At 35.8% G+C, this 13,738-nt stretch overlaps 1 protein-coding gene across 2 annotated transcripts in view; it reads left to right on the forward strand.

The window, feature by feature from the left end:
- Nucleotides 1-13,738, forward strand: part of NCK2 (NCK adaptor protein 2) — an 84,223-nt gene that overhangs the window by 54,028 nt on the left and 16,457 nt on the right. The window lies entirely within an intron of this gene.

A 13,738-nucleotide genomic window follows, 5' to 3' on the forward strand; every position in this document is an offset into this window, starting at 1 on the left:
ATAGAAAAATTAAGATTCAGGGATTGGATTTACTTGAAAGTTAAAAGGTTCACTTAAAAATAACATGGCAATAGCTTATGCAGGATAATCCTTTGCCAGTGTTGCTTCTAACAGGCTTTGTTTCTTAGGCATTCCTTCATTACCATGTCTTCCACTGCTGAGTTGCCATAAAGCACATGGAAATTGGGGACTAGAGGATGGGTGGCAGGCAAACAAGGTTATCATAAAATTTACCATGGTAATATTTAGAACCACAGTCCTTTCTACAGATACTCTTAGAACATATTGATTGTAGTGCCAGGAAATGTGATTATGCCTTTTCAAAGATTAAAGTCCCAGTTGTGATATTAAGCTCCTTTTATATAGATTTATGTTGTTTAAAACATAAATATAATGTATGTATTTTGTCTGAAAGGTACCTTAGGAAAGGATTGCAGTCCTTTGTAATAATATTTCAAGTGTTCATGTAAAATGGGGGCAATATTTGCTTGATGCAAACACATTTTTATTTATGTCCAACAGAAATCTCTTTAAGTGAAGAAATAGAGGTGTGTCCTAGCCTATGTGTGTGTTTATTTTCAGTCTTAGCAAAACTGCATGGTGCAGGGTGCTTCCCCTCATTCTAGAGGTGAGTGATGAAAAGCTGTGAGAAAAAAGCTTGGTGGTTTCATGGCTGAACCATCCCTAGGTGTCACACCTCCCAAGCCTCAGCCCTTTGTGCACACCTGCTTGGGTTTTTAAGTTCTGAAGTACTGTTATGACAAGTAACAGTGCTTCAGAACAGACAGACAACATTCCTTGATCCCTTTCTAATGGTTTTCTCTGAGTGTTTGTTCAGCTGAGGCAGAAAGTGCTTTATGATGGGGTCTGGTCTTTGTGTCCTGTGACCGCACTTACCTGGTGAGCATCCAGAGTGTGAAGCACCTCTCATGCTCTTTTAAGTTCATATACCCTGTGACAGTGAGAAACTGTCTAAGCCATACCTTACTCACAAATGGATCCAGAATATTTCTAATATCTATCCAAAGGAGCTGGTGCTTAAGAGTATTCTTTTTTAAAAGTTTAGCTGCTGTGAACTCCTTACCATAATGAAACATGTATGTGCTGTGTACCGTGTATCTGTACAACGTCTTTTACCTTTCCTGAATCAGTGTCCTCAACTAAACTATAGTATTTAAGCCTTTCCTGTCTTGCTGTACAGTAATTTCCCATTCAGAACAAGCAGAGCATGTGTCCTTCCTTAGAGGATCCATTGTTTTGAGAGGCCATCAAAAATGCACTCCTCCTTTTTAAACAAAGGCTTGCAAATTGCAAGACTAACGCTTCCTCTAGTGAAACAGCTTTTGAAAGTTTTTGCTTCACCCAGTGAAGCAAGTTCTTAAGTTCTCTTTATACAAATATGTCTAATGTATCACCATGTCTGCCTCTCCAAGGATCACAAGAAAATTCTCATTAAAATACCTCCTAACCCACCTACCCAGTTGGGAATGGTGGTCATGAGTATCAGTCCTTAAACCAAATCTGTTTCCAACTTTGATCTTGAAGGTACTGCCAAAATATCAGGTACTGAACTTAAAGAAAAACCCCAACAAAATTAGCTTAATAGTCTGTCAATAATTAATCATGAATCTTGTGAAACCTCAGGAGAGAAACAGCAGACTCATAGCTGCTTCCTGTGACGTACCTACACCCCCCCCCTTTTCATACTTGTGTCACTCAAGCAAATGGTTGTTCCCATGGAGATGCACTTTCCCCTGCCTCTTTCTTAATAGATTACATTTCCTTGTGTTAAAAAGAATTCATCTGAAAGCATCGTTATCATGCAAATGATGTCATCGTGTGTTGTGTATGTGATTACCTGTAGCTATCTGCCACTCTTGTGCTTATCCACTGTAACTACTGGTGCTTGAATTATATTTTTATATTCAGTAAATATGAAAGGTGCCAGCCATAGCTCAAATTGTGGCAGACCCTGTAGGAGCTATAACTATTTAATTAATAGTTCCCCTCATGTGCTGTTGAAGATGCATCATCTGAATAGTTGTTCATCTTTGGCAGTCTGTTTTCTAATGAAACTTTATGCCAGCAGTTATGTTGGTGTCTTGTACACAAAAGCTTATAATCTCATCAGAGAATTAAGTCATGCCTATTTGATGCTAAAAACTAATTTTTCCTGAACTGTTGACTGTCATTGATTATATCTCAACCCTTGAATATTTTATTAGTAGAGTCCTATCAGCTTTACAGTTTTTTGGCTCAGGGTTGATGGAAGGTTAATGGACATATGGTTACCTAGAATAGGCAGCTTGATGTTTTAAAATATCAGCCCATTCTTAGCAAGGTCTTAAGGCTTTCTTGAACTTCCATTTTATTTTGGCATTAAAAAAAAAAATAATTAAAATGTGTTCGGAGAAGCTCTCCTAAATGTGTTGGATGCTTATTAAAACACCGATTAGTGCTTGTTTAGCATATGCTCTTTAAATCAGTTCCTTGTGGACTGAAAAACAGTTCACCCAAAATCTCAAATGACCCCCAGTACTTTCTGAAGAGATACTTTAGAATCATCATATGCCTTTTCACAAAGCAAAGCCTTTTCTACACCATTCACTTTGCCATTCTAAGGGCTTGCTCTATTCTGTTGTATCTTCTTTTAGTCCTGACATCAGGGAATTTTCTGTGACTTTTAACTTTCCTTAAATTACTTGGAGAAACTTTGAGTCTTGTAATTCTTTGATTGATGGATGTCTGGTTTTGTCATTTTTCTGTTTGATATACACTACTTATGTCTTCTTAAATCTCTTTCTTGAGTGAGGTCTAATGAATACTCAGCTACAATGACCTAGTTTTAATTATGGAAATACAGTCTATAGGCCACCTATTGAGTATTTTAAATGATTCATCTTATCATTCCCTTTTTTGTCTTAACTGAGTGATACTGCAAGTAAAACGTTAATGGTAATTTGGCCATTTCAAATTGCTGTCTTCTGTTTGCTCATATTGAATGAAATCTGGTAATTATAACTATTCGTAAGGCAAAAGCCAGCTTCTATGCCTGTGATTAAAATTTCATCTTCATTCATTATAATGAAGCTTAAAATAGTTTCCTTTTACAGTATTTCTTTTGCAGGGAGGGTATTTTCTATACATTTTGAATAAGTCTTACTAAGCAAGAGACCTCCAGCATGCATCTTTTGAACTGTAATTTTCTGTAATATAATTCTTCCCATGTGCTGGGGGGTGGAAAGGAATTCCCATATCCATTTGGTTGGAGTGGGTGTTTGCCAGCACCACCCCCAGAGCTGCCTCTGAGTGCAACTCCGCGGGTTTCCCCGTCTGCAGCAAAGATGATCTATGCCTGCTGGCTCATCTCTGTCATGCCAAACAGAAACCTTATCTCAAGGAAGCCAAAATAATTGAGAAGTCAGTTGTTTGTGTACTCAAAATAAAACTTCTACATTTTTTCCATCCCTTTGCATGTCATTTTCCTGGCAGCAGCACAACTCCCTAGGCAGCAGTGTGCCATTAGTGACTGAAGCATGTGATCCAACAGCAGGGTGCCATTTTCATGGGAATCCATGATTTTCTGAATGTTTTTGCTGGTTTTGCTGCTTTTGCTTCACAACCAGCACTGCATATAGGCTTTTCTTGCAGGTTTCTGGTCTTGTTCCCTTTAGTGAGCAACTACGTAAGAAACCTTGAGGACACTTCTGCTCTGCTCTTGGTGTGGGTTTTTGAACAGATGCCCTGCAAAAGAAAAAGGTTTAGTAAGATGTGTATTGAGAAGGGGATTGGACACCAAGAATACAGGAGAGGTGTTTGCAAATCTGTAGGAACAATAAAAACTGATGAACTTTGGTGGTGATGGCAAGTGACAGTAACCTTGATAACATTTCACAGATATGTTTGAGTTGCAGGAGAGACTTTTTAAATGGCTCCTTTATTGGGCTTCTGGAACCCAATAAAGGGTTCTGGAAGTCTGCAAAACTTTTCAGTAACTTTTCACTCAGTGTACCAGATTTGGAAAGTAAGAATTGCCAAGTGAGACATAATGTAGAGAAGCCAGTTCTTGCTTGTATCAGTGTTCCTAGCAGGTTATTTCACAAGTGTTATGAGCATCCAGGACTATTTCCTGTGTTTGTCAACCCCTGTGGTGTGTGTCTACCTGGGTCCCTCTGCACCTCTGCCATATATACTGGTGCTTCCAGGAATCAACAGTTTTATATCTCTCTCCTCTCCCCAGTTATTGTTATGAAAATGCTAGGGTTTTTTCAAGTTTATAACTTCATATTTTCTCATTTGAGGGCTACTTAGTGCTACTTTCTCAGTGCTTATTTGGAAATTGACAGGGAAGTTAGCCCGTTTTTGTTTGCAGAGTCACTGCCTAGTAAGAAGCAGAAATGAGGAATTGCTCATTCTTTAATGCAATGGTTTTTTAGCAATGGAAAAACAGTTCCTCATTACTGATGTTTAAGAGGCTTGGTGAACTTCCGCTTTACATATAAATATTTTAACTCAGATTTAAACAATTACCATCATAGTTCTGTATAAAATGGTTATGAAATCTCATTCTCCTGTTAAGTTATCAACCTTTAAGTTCTGGTGTGTGTGTGTTATTTGCCTTTATTTTTTTTTCCCTTTTTTGGTTTGATTTTGAGGACTTTGAAAGAATATTTTAGTGATGCAATTTTGGGAGCTCTGATATGTGGCAGATTTAACTGTATAAGGTGGTATTTTGACATTCATCAGATAGCTTCTAAATCTTGTTTTAAGTATTGAAATTTGATTGCTAAAGCCTTTCATTGGTGAAAGTTACTTATGACTCTAACGTTGCAGGTTTTAGCTGAATATTTTCCAGTTCTTCCACACTAATTTTTAAAAGTGTGTAATCATAAGAAGTATGCACAGTATTTTTGGCACAGTCAGAGCACTAAGTTGAGTCTTCAGTACCGTTTGCTTGATTAATTTGTTTCTTTATGAGTGACCTGTCTGAGCCTCATCTGCAAGATTACAGGAAACACATTAAGTTTATAATAGACCCAAGTACCAGTTTGAAAATATTTCTATTAATTCTTATTAGTTATTTCCAGTTATAGTCTTCTCTGGACACTCTAAGGGCATAAAATTTGCTACAGAATGAAAGAATGGAGGAAATAAAAATAAATATGGTATCACTGTGTATTGTTGTATAGCACAGCCTCTCAAGCCTTATACAACTCATGTTAATAAAAACAGGCCAACCTTACAAGACAAACAGTTATTTTAATCCCTCTAGAACTCCAGTCTTCCAATGTTTTTTGGCCTTCCTTGTCACAGACCTGTAAGAAATGCTAGTCTTTCCACTCACAAACCATTAATAAAGTTGATTTTAAAAAAAATTAGTAACTTCTTAAAATACATAACTACTTGTCAAATTATTTATCACATATAAAAATTCCTAAGAAAGAATTGTATGAAGTTTTTGTTTAACCTAACATCTCTAGCTGAAATCAGCAATAAAATCAATCCCCTTTGTAAGAATTCAGTAAAAATAAAAGTATTTTTTCTGTGTCACTTATTGCTGTTTTGAAGCTTTCTAGCTTTTGGGCATGACAGTAGTGGCACGTCTGTTGTGCTTCTTGGAGGATTGGATGAGAGTAACTCATCTCTATTTGCACTTTAAAGGAGTTGGCACACAGGGCTTTAAGTTCAAATTCAGGGAGAGGAAATAGTGGAAGTGTTTATATACAGCACATATTCTTGCTCAATTTCCTAGAATCCTAGAATAGCTCATGTCATGGTTGATTTTATTTAACAGCAGCACTTTCTCTGCTGTGCTTCATCCTGCTTTGTAGTAGCGTTACTCAGAGTAAGCATGTTTGTTTGTGAGACAGTGTGGCAACGGTGGTGACTCTTCACCAGTGATGAAATTGAGGAGAACATGGTTTTGTGGTAGTGAGAGAAGTGGTGGGAACTCCTTTTAGGTGTGGTGTCTTTAGTTTCGGGGAAAAATAAGCTGGAACAATTGCATTTTTTCCATGTTCACAGAAATAATAGATGATTGTGGTTACACAGATTGCTGAGAAGGGAGGAATGGGAGATGTTCACAATGATTTTAGGCATGGGGAAAAGATTTCTTCTAGATTCCCATCTAGAGCATGTGGAGATAGGTGCTGGCAGTGCTGATGCCACTGGAGTGGTAGCAGATGATTTGTATAATATGTAATTGAAATACTTTGCTGTTTCTGGAAATACATCTGCCTCACAATCATCATTAAAATCTGGACTTGATTAAAGTAGTCATTTTCACTTTATTGATGATCTTTGAAGGTATGGAGACATACCCAATAGCAATAGTTTTGCATTTGGAAAATTACATAAGAACGCTGATGACAGGGTATGCTCTGTCTTCTGACTATCAATTAGATGCATAATTGCAAAAAAAATGCATTAATTTTGAATTAGTGTTACTATAAAATGTTTAAATATTTATTTAAAATGCAAAACAAACTCATGAATTTATGGTTTTGGACCTGTTGTACACCCACAAACGTTTAACTAATTTTGATATGCATATCAACTGTGTCCACTGAAAGAAACATTAAAAGAATCCAAGTCTCTGCTTGGTGGAACTGAAATGAGACTTTCTGAAATATACTGTGTTGTAATTTCTAAAGAAACATCTGCTTGAGAAGGAAAAATATGAAGTTGCAGAGCAGATAATGCAAAACCAACAAACAAACAAAACCACAACAAAAATCCCCAATGAAAATTGAACACAAACTTCATGCCTTTTAAAGAGCTGAAAGAAAAGTATTATGGTGAATATTCTGGAGAACTCATGCTACAGAATAATGCTTCTTTTATTGTTTCATAAGAGTTTCTCTGCTGGATGTATGCACCAGGCCCTTTATTTGCTCCCAAGTGAAAAGCCAAATGCAGCAGTGAATGCAGAACCTGAAGCTTGTTGCAGTGCTAGCTTGCAATGATTCAGAAGTTTTCTTTTCTCAGTTTACAATTGTATATATTGTATTCTGTTGAAATTTTAACTTTATTGGGGTAGATTATTTATTGGGGTAGATCATTTAAAGGATGTGCTGCTTCAAGAATAGCAAAGAAAAATATAATGGAAACCATGATGTGTTCTACCTTTCAGCAGATTTTTCTGCTGTGACAGTTGCAGTAAAATGTTGCTAGGCTGAAGGCATAAAGAAATCCTCCTATTTTTAGTCTATATTGAGTAAATAAATTTGTTCATTGTATTAGAAGTTTTATCTAATAGGCATACTTTTTCCCCCTTTCCCATGCAGAATGTCTGTGTGTGCTTGGAGGTACATTGGCATTTACAGATCAAAGAACGAGCCTTTATTTTATTCATAATTATGTGTGAAAAGATAAAAGGATCACCTTAACTTAGTGTGGCTGTGTGTACTGATGTCTTTGGTATTATTTCCCTCAGTTGTCACCTTGGAGGACCCTTGGTTTTGCCCCTTTCTGAGCCAGTTATGTTTCAACCTGTAATGTCTGGCCTTAGAGCAAGCCCAAAAATTAGCTCCCAAGGTAGTTTCACAGTTCACTGTTAAAGAGAGTGACTCCATTGCCTGTAGCTCCTCCTACGCCCTGTTCCAGCTGTGGAGGCAGTCTTACTTTCTTAGCATTAAAAGTTTATGTCTGAACCCTCAACTCTTTTGATGTTTCATTTTTTACGTAGAATAAAATACTTAAAGCATTCTGCTAATTATGTCTCTTCTTCTGAACCAGTAGAAATAGAGTGTGGGTTTTTCCCAAGTACTGTCTTGTACTGGACTCATTGCACAGTGTTCCCCTCTGTCTTCCTTTCCCTCAGGTTCCTGGGAGAACTGAAGTTGGCTGAGGGAGCAGAACTGGGGCTGCAGTGAGGGTCACTGCATTGTACCTATCTGCCTGGGCTGGACTTTTTCCATAAGCACATGTTTATAGGGGAACATGTATTTGTGTGCTCTGCATACTGCCATCCCCTTTGGCTTCATGTCCTAGTGCATGAAGGTGGAAGCAGAGAGCAAAAACAGATGACAGTAGCTGAGATGACAGTGTGCCTTGTTTGGTGTCTGGAGCTGGGTCACCCTTCTAAAGACCAAGCTAAGGTAACTGGCAAAAATCAACAGCCTCTATATCTACTCTGAGGGACACCATTTTCCAAGGAATTACAGTGACTCAAATGACAAGAGATTTTTCAATACATAGGTGACAGTGGCTGGTCCTTCTCCCACCTTAGAATCATTGGGGAATTCTTCTCCTTCAGATGTGGCTATTTCCTTCAATATGCAACCTTAAGTAATTCTTTGGTTTTACTGGATGGATCTCTTTTTTTGGGTGTGTGTCCTTGTGGTGTCTTGAGGTTTAATATTTCAGGTATATTTTAAATATTGTTTCTTTATCTCTACGTGTTTCCACTTGGGTTCCATTGCTTTCTGTTTCTCAGGTTTTTTGAAGACCATGGCACGTTCTCATACCATGCAAATAGAATTTGTAAATTGGTATTCACACTAAAAGAAAACTAGGGTTTGTCTTAGAATGTGTAAGGAAAGGTTTCCTTCCATTTTCTGAGTCTCAAAAGTGTTTTGTTTTGTGGAGTCTGTCCATAAAACATGCGTGGAGTGTATGTAGATAAAGCACAAAGCTGCAGTGCTGGAGAGAATGCCCATCTCTTGTTTTAAGGAGAAAGGTTCCAGCACAGATGGCTTTTTTTGAGAGTTGCTTCAGTGATGAATGTGATTGTTTACTGACAAGTTATTTTTGTGGTCTCAGCAAGTTCATTTGGACAGACACCTCTCTTCAAGGATGGTCAGCTTGGACAGGTGGACATTTAAGGTTACTCTTTCTAATAGATGACTATTTGTAGCTGTGTTTTGCGCTAGAAATTGATTTAGGAATTAGGCTGTAGACTGTCTAAATTGTATGTAGTCATTGCCATAATGCCTGTTTCCAGTCTTTGGAATTTTGTAAATTAAAGGACACAGAAAGTGAAAGAAAACAGAAAGGAAAAATGTATTTTGATGTGGTGGAAAGGTCATTCTTCTTGTATATGGGCTCTACCGCTTTCCTAACCAACCTGTAAGATATTTTTTCAATTGTTTATTCAGGAAATTGTTCTCCAGAACAGAAGATAAATGTATTACTTAATTATTACTCTATAGCTACTGAGTTTTTAAATGTACAGAAGAAATTGTTCTGGTTTGTGTGTGAATCCTGGGCTTTTGTGTTTTAGCTGTGAGGACTAAACGTCAGAGGAGGTGGGCTGTTTTCTTAAGTGAGCAATTTCATCCTGTTACTTCCCCTTCAGAGATGGAGAGGCCTGATTTTGTGTATGTAATTGCAAATAACCTGAGAGCCCTTGATTAACGAAGCTATGTGCATTGAAATTCAGAGAGGAAGTCAGTACAGAAAAGATGATATTTAGTTTGCTTTCCCCTTCCTAAAAGGAGTTTGTGAGAAAACTGCAGTGTCGATGATAGGCTTCTGAGGCATTTTGAGATTTTTACAGAGAAAATGTAATAAACATCTTGTATTTTCTTGTAACATTTAATGTTGGGAAACCTTAGTATAGTATAACATGGGCACTCTGGCCTTATGGTAGAATTAGTAAGGCTTTACATCCTGCTTGGTGTTGGTATGTGTCAACTGGAGTAAAACATTGTAAACTCGAAGGGTAGATGACTGTTGTACTTTCAGGAGGGTCTGTCTTGGGCTTTTTGATGCTGAGATACTGCTCTTTAGTCAGTTTTTGGACATTGTCTTCTAAAGCATTTCTTTGAGTTGAGGGGCTGTATAATTGCTGCTTTGTAGTTTCTCTGTTCAGGTTTAGGCTTGGTGATCCTAACTTCAGCCTCTATCTGTTACATCTTTGCTTTTGAGATACAGAATTGAGAGTAAATTTGAGCGTACAAGAAGTGAAATGACTAAGTTACAACTATAGTTACGTGTATCTAAAATAGAATAATTCCATCTTGGTTATTTGGAAGGGTCTTTAACTTGGAGAGTTTTCATCTTGCATTCAGGATAGTCTGCTTTGTACCCTGCTGTATTTTTTCCCCCAATTTCTTTTTTATTAGGTGGGTTAGTATTAGGAAGTCAAATTTGTATCCTGAGCTCTCATGTGCACCTCTTTCACTTCATATAAACGTGAGATAGCTAAATATAAATCATCTTTCCACCAAGTGCTGGAAGGGGATAGGGAACAGAAGCTGTGATATACTTCCTGAGGGACAGGAGTATGCATTGAGGTAGACATTTTGGAGCATCCTATGAGTGTTTTATTTTGTCAATATCCTCTGTTAGTGTTTGTGAAGGAGAGGCAAAACAGTGTTGCTTTTCTCCTCTACACCAAGGGAACAGAAAGCAATGGGAAGTCCTACATGGCTACTGTGCCTTCTCCAAACACTTTATAGATATGTTCTTAGAATTACAGGGCTGCCTTAGATTTAAGGCATTTCTGGTTATATTCTCTTATTAGGACATCTTTCAAAGTCAAGATAGCATCATTTATAAGATTAAAAATTAGGTGAAAATATTTTTATTTGTGTTTGAAAGCGAAGACTGCCTATTTAAAGCAAGCAAGCTTCAATTTGGAAATTGGAATGGTAGGTCTTGAGAAGCCCCATTCATTTTATATGCCTTCCATTTGAGACCAAGACTACTTTTTCCTGTTATATAGAGGATTTTAAACCCTAAGACCTTTTAAATTTGCCTAATGAATCTTCCACTTCACCTTGCCACTGAGGCAGTTTTTGTAAGCCTGCAGATTGTGCATTTGTCTCTGTTCACATATGTCCCTATATTACATCTTTATAATTTTAAGCTTTTGTTCTAAGAAACTTTGGATACAGAAAACTCAGTACCTGATACTGGAATTTGAGTGTACCTTTCATAATCACAAATAGGCATATGTAGCACAGTGAAAATTACAGGAATTAATGCAGTAGTTGTTCTCAAAATAGTTGTTGAGTTGATTTCTTTGCAGAAGCCTCCTGACTTAATAGTGTTTGATGCATGGAAAACTTTTTTGTGTATTTGAAAAGCAGTGATAAAGCAGCCTGGTTGTTGAAATGTCAGAGTTTCACTTTGACATTTAGAGAAGAGTTTCCATTTCCTGATTTGTTCTAGTGTGCCTTTTTTTCAATTGAGCTTCTTAGAGAAGATACAAAAAGTCATTAATTGAGCTGTAAAGCTTTATTTCTGTATTACAAGTGCAGTTGAAGGTTTCTGGAATTTATAGCAGTGTCCTTTAAAGAGTACTGTTGATGGATATGTTGCTTGTAAAACACTGACTATCCCATATGGATCTTAGCCTTTGAACATTTTCTTGGAAACTGGACGTGTAGGTGGAGGGGGAGAAGAAGTGGGAGGTTGCAGTCTGAAAATGTGCAGAAATGTTTGGTTTTTCTTTCTGTGTAACAGAAGAAACTTTGGTCTGCTGAATTCCTTAGTAATAAAGAAGCAAAGACTAGTTAATTTGAAATTATAAAAGTAATAATAAATAACAAAACTACATGAATGTCTGGTTTGAATATTCCAGTTGACAAGAAATTGTGTTTAGCTCTGTATTGAGTGGATGAATTACTTAATTTACATTGCATTGTGGTGTTTTTTTTTCATGAAGAATTTTCTGAAAAGTTAATTGTCTCTTTCTTAATGCAATTTTTAGTTTATTTCAAAACAGACACTGTACACTTTGCACTCTTATTAAATGTATGTATAAATATGCAATATAATTCATTACTGTAATATTCAGAGATGAATAACTTATTTGTTAAACAAGAAAGGATCATTGTTTTTAACTGCATCTGTGTGAAGTCAGATGGAATTTCAGTTTTGTTAAAATACACAAGAAAAATAGTTTTAGTTATCTTAAAAATGCCTAAAAATGTTGGAGAAATATTACTTCTAAGTTAAAAATTAATTTTGAGAAATTTGGTTGTTTCTGTTACATCTAACAGAAAACACTAGATTAGGAAATTGAATGAAAATTTCTAGTTGCCTTGACTTTGAAGATTTTTAAAATAAGGAGAGCTGTTCTGTAAAATGTGATTTAAAGTTTAGGGGTACTAAAATATATATCAACTTCAGCTGAAATTTATTTCTAAACTTTTTATAGAACTGTGAAATTAGCAGCAATTATGTTAAATTTTTTTCTCTGTGTATTTATACTGGGAGTTCTCCTAGTTGATTTGACTGTCAAATTTATCAGCCCAAACTTGTTTATCTTTAATCTTTCAGCTTTTTAATGGAAGTCGTTGTTTTCAGATATTATAATAAGGTTAAATTTTTCAGCACTCTGGAGTGCTTTGTTTCAGTTTGAATTGTAAATAACAAAACAAAATTATTAAAAAATGGTTAAAATGAAAATATTCCCATTAAAATTGTACTGTTCCCGTGCTCTTTGTCCGGCTTCTATAATTTTATGGGATTCTTTGGGGGTGTTTTATAGCTATAAAGCAAGCAGTACTGTTAAAAGCATTTTACTCTAGAGTGAGGGTGGCTGAGTTAAAATGCATTAAAATTAGTATGAAGAATTTTACAAGTAATTGCCTTGTTGTTTTGGGGGGTTTTGTTGCATTTGTCTTTTTGTTCTTGTTGGTTTTGTTTTGTTTTTTGGATTTTTTTTAAATTCAGATAGTAATGGTCAGTAATATTTTGAAAAATTGAGTTACTGGTTAATTCATATTTCCCATGAAAGATCTTTTTTTTAAATTATTTTTTTCCTATAAATGAATTTTAAAATATTCATATGAAGTTTAAATTTAAAGCCCATGCTTTGATAGCCTGTGTGAGAGTTGTGCATGTACATGTGTCCTTTCAGCTCTATTATCAGTTTCTGTGGTTTTGTTAGATGATACAGCATATTTTAATTTTTTGAGAGAAAAGTTTGTTGTGTTTGTAAATAGACTGTGAAGGAGAGTACCTGTTTGATGCACTATTTGATGAACTATTAATTCAAGCTATTGATTTGATGCAGTATTATTTCAAGCTATCTCTTTGACTCTTTTCTTGCTCAAGTTACCTTTTGCCAACTTACAACTTTGTAGTAATATATAATAACTGATCAAAAACTAATTTCAAACATTAGGGTAGAATACATTATAGAAAAATTAGTTTCAACGTGTAATGATAAAAAAATCTATTAAGATATGTAAATACAGCAATAGATGAAAATGCAAAAATAGTTGTCTTTCTAATTGCCATGGGGAGAACTAACAGCTTTACTCAGCAGCCTCCATTTTTATATTTCAAGCTGCATATTTAGACTTAAAACTGGCTTCTCCAACATTGATAGAAGATAATTGAAGAACACCATTTAATAGAACTCTAGTCCCTTAAAGAGAAAGTGGTTTTCAAAACTCACTTGTACTGAGACAATTTTGTTGGTTTTGCAGGGTATTCTGTAGTTTAAAGGTGACTTTTGGAGGATTCTTAAGGAGTTGTATCTATTGTATTTAGTAGTATTTGGTCTTTTTCACCGAGTTCTGAATTGAGGAATTCTGCTTTGGAAATTTGGTATCTCACAATTTCTCAAAGCAATATTTTTGTCATATTGCAATGTTTTTCTGAAAGGGTTTTTTGGTTTTTTTTTGTCCTTTGATTTTGATTTGATACGCAGGTAAACTGCAAAAAAATATCTTTTTTCATCATTTGTAAATTAAAATTATGTATTAAAATCAGAGACAATTTCTCAGAAATTTTCATTTGGTACTGAATAATGCTTTTTGTATACAGAAGAGGGAAA

The sequence above is a fragment of the Zonotrichia albicollis genome, chromosome 2 (assembly GCF_047830755.1).
Source record: "Zonotrichia albicollis isolate bZonAlb1 chromosome 2, bZonAlb1.hap1, whole genome shotgun sequence".
Lineage (NCBI taxonomy): Eukaryota > Metazoa > Chordata > Aves > Passeriformes > Passerellidae > Zonotrichia > Zonotrichia albicollis.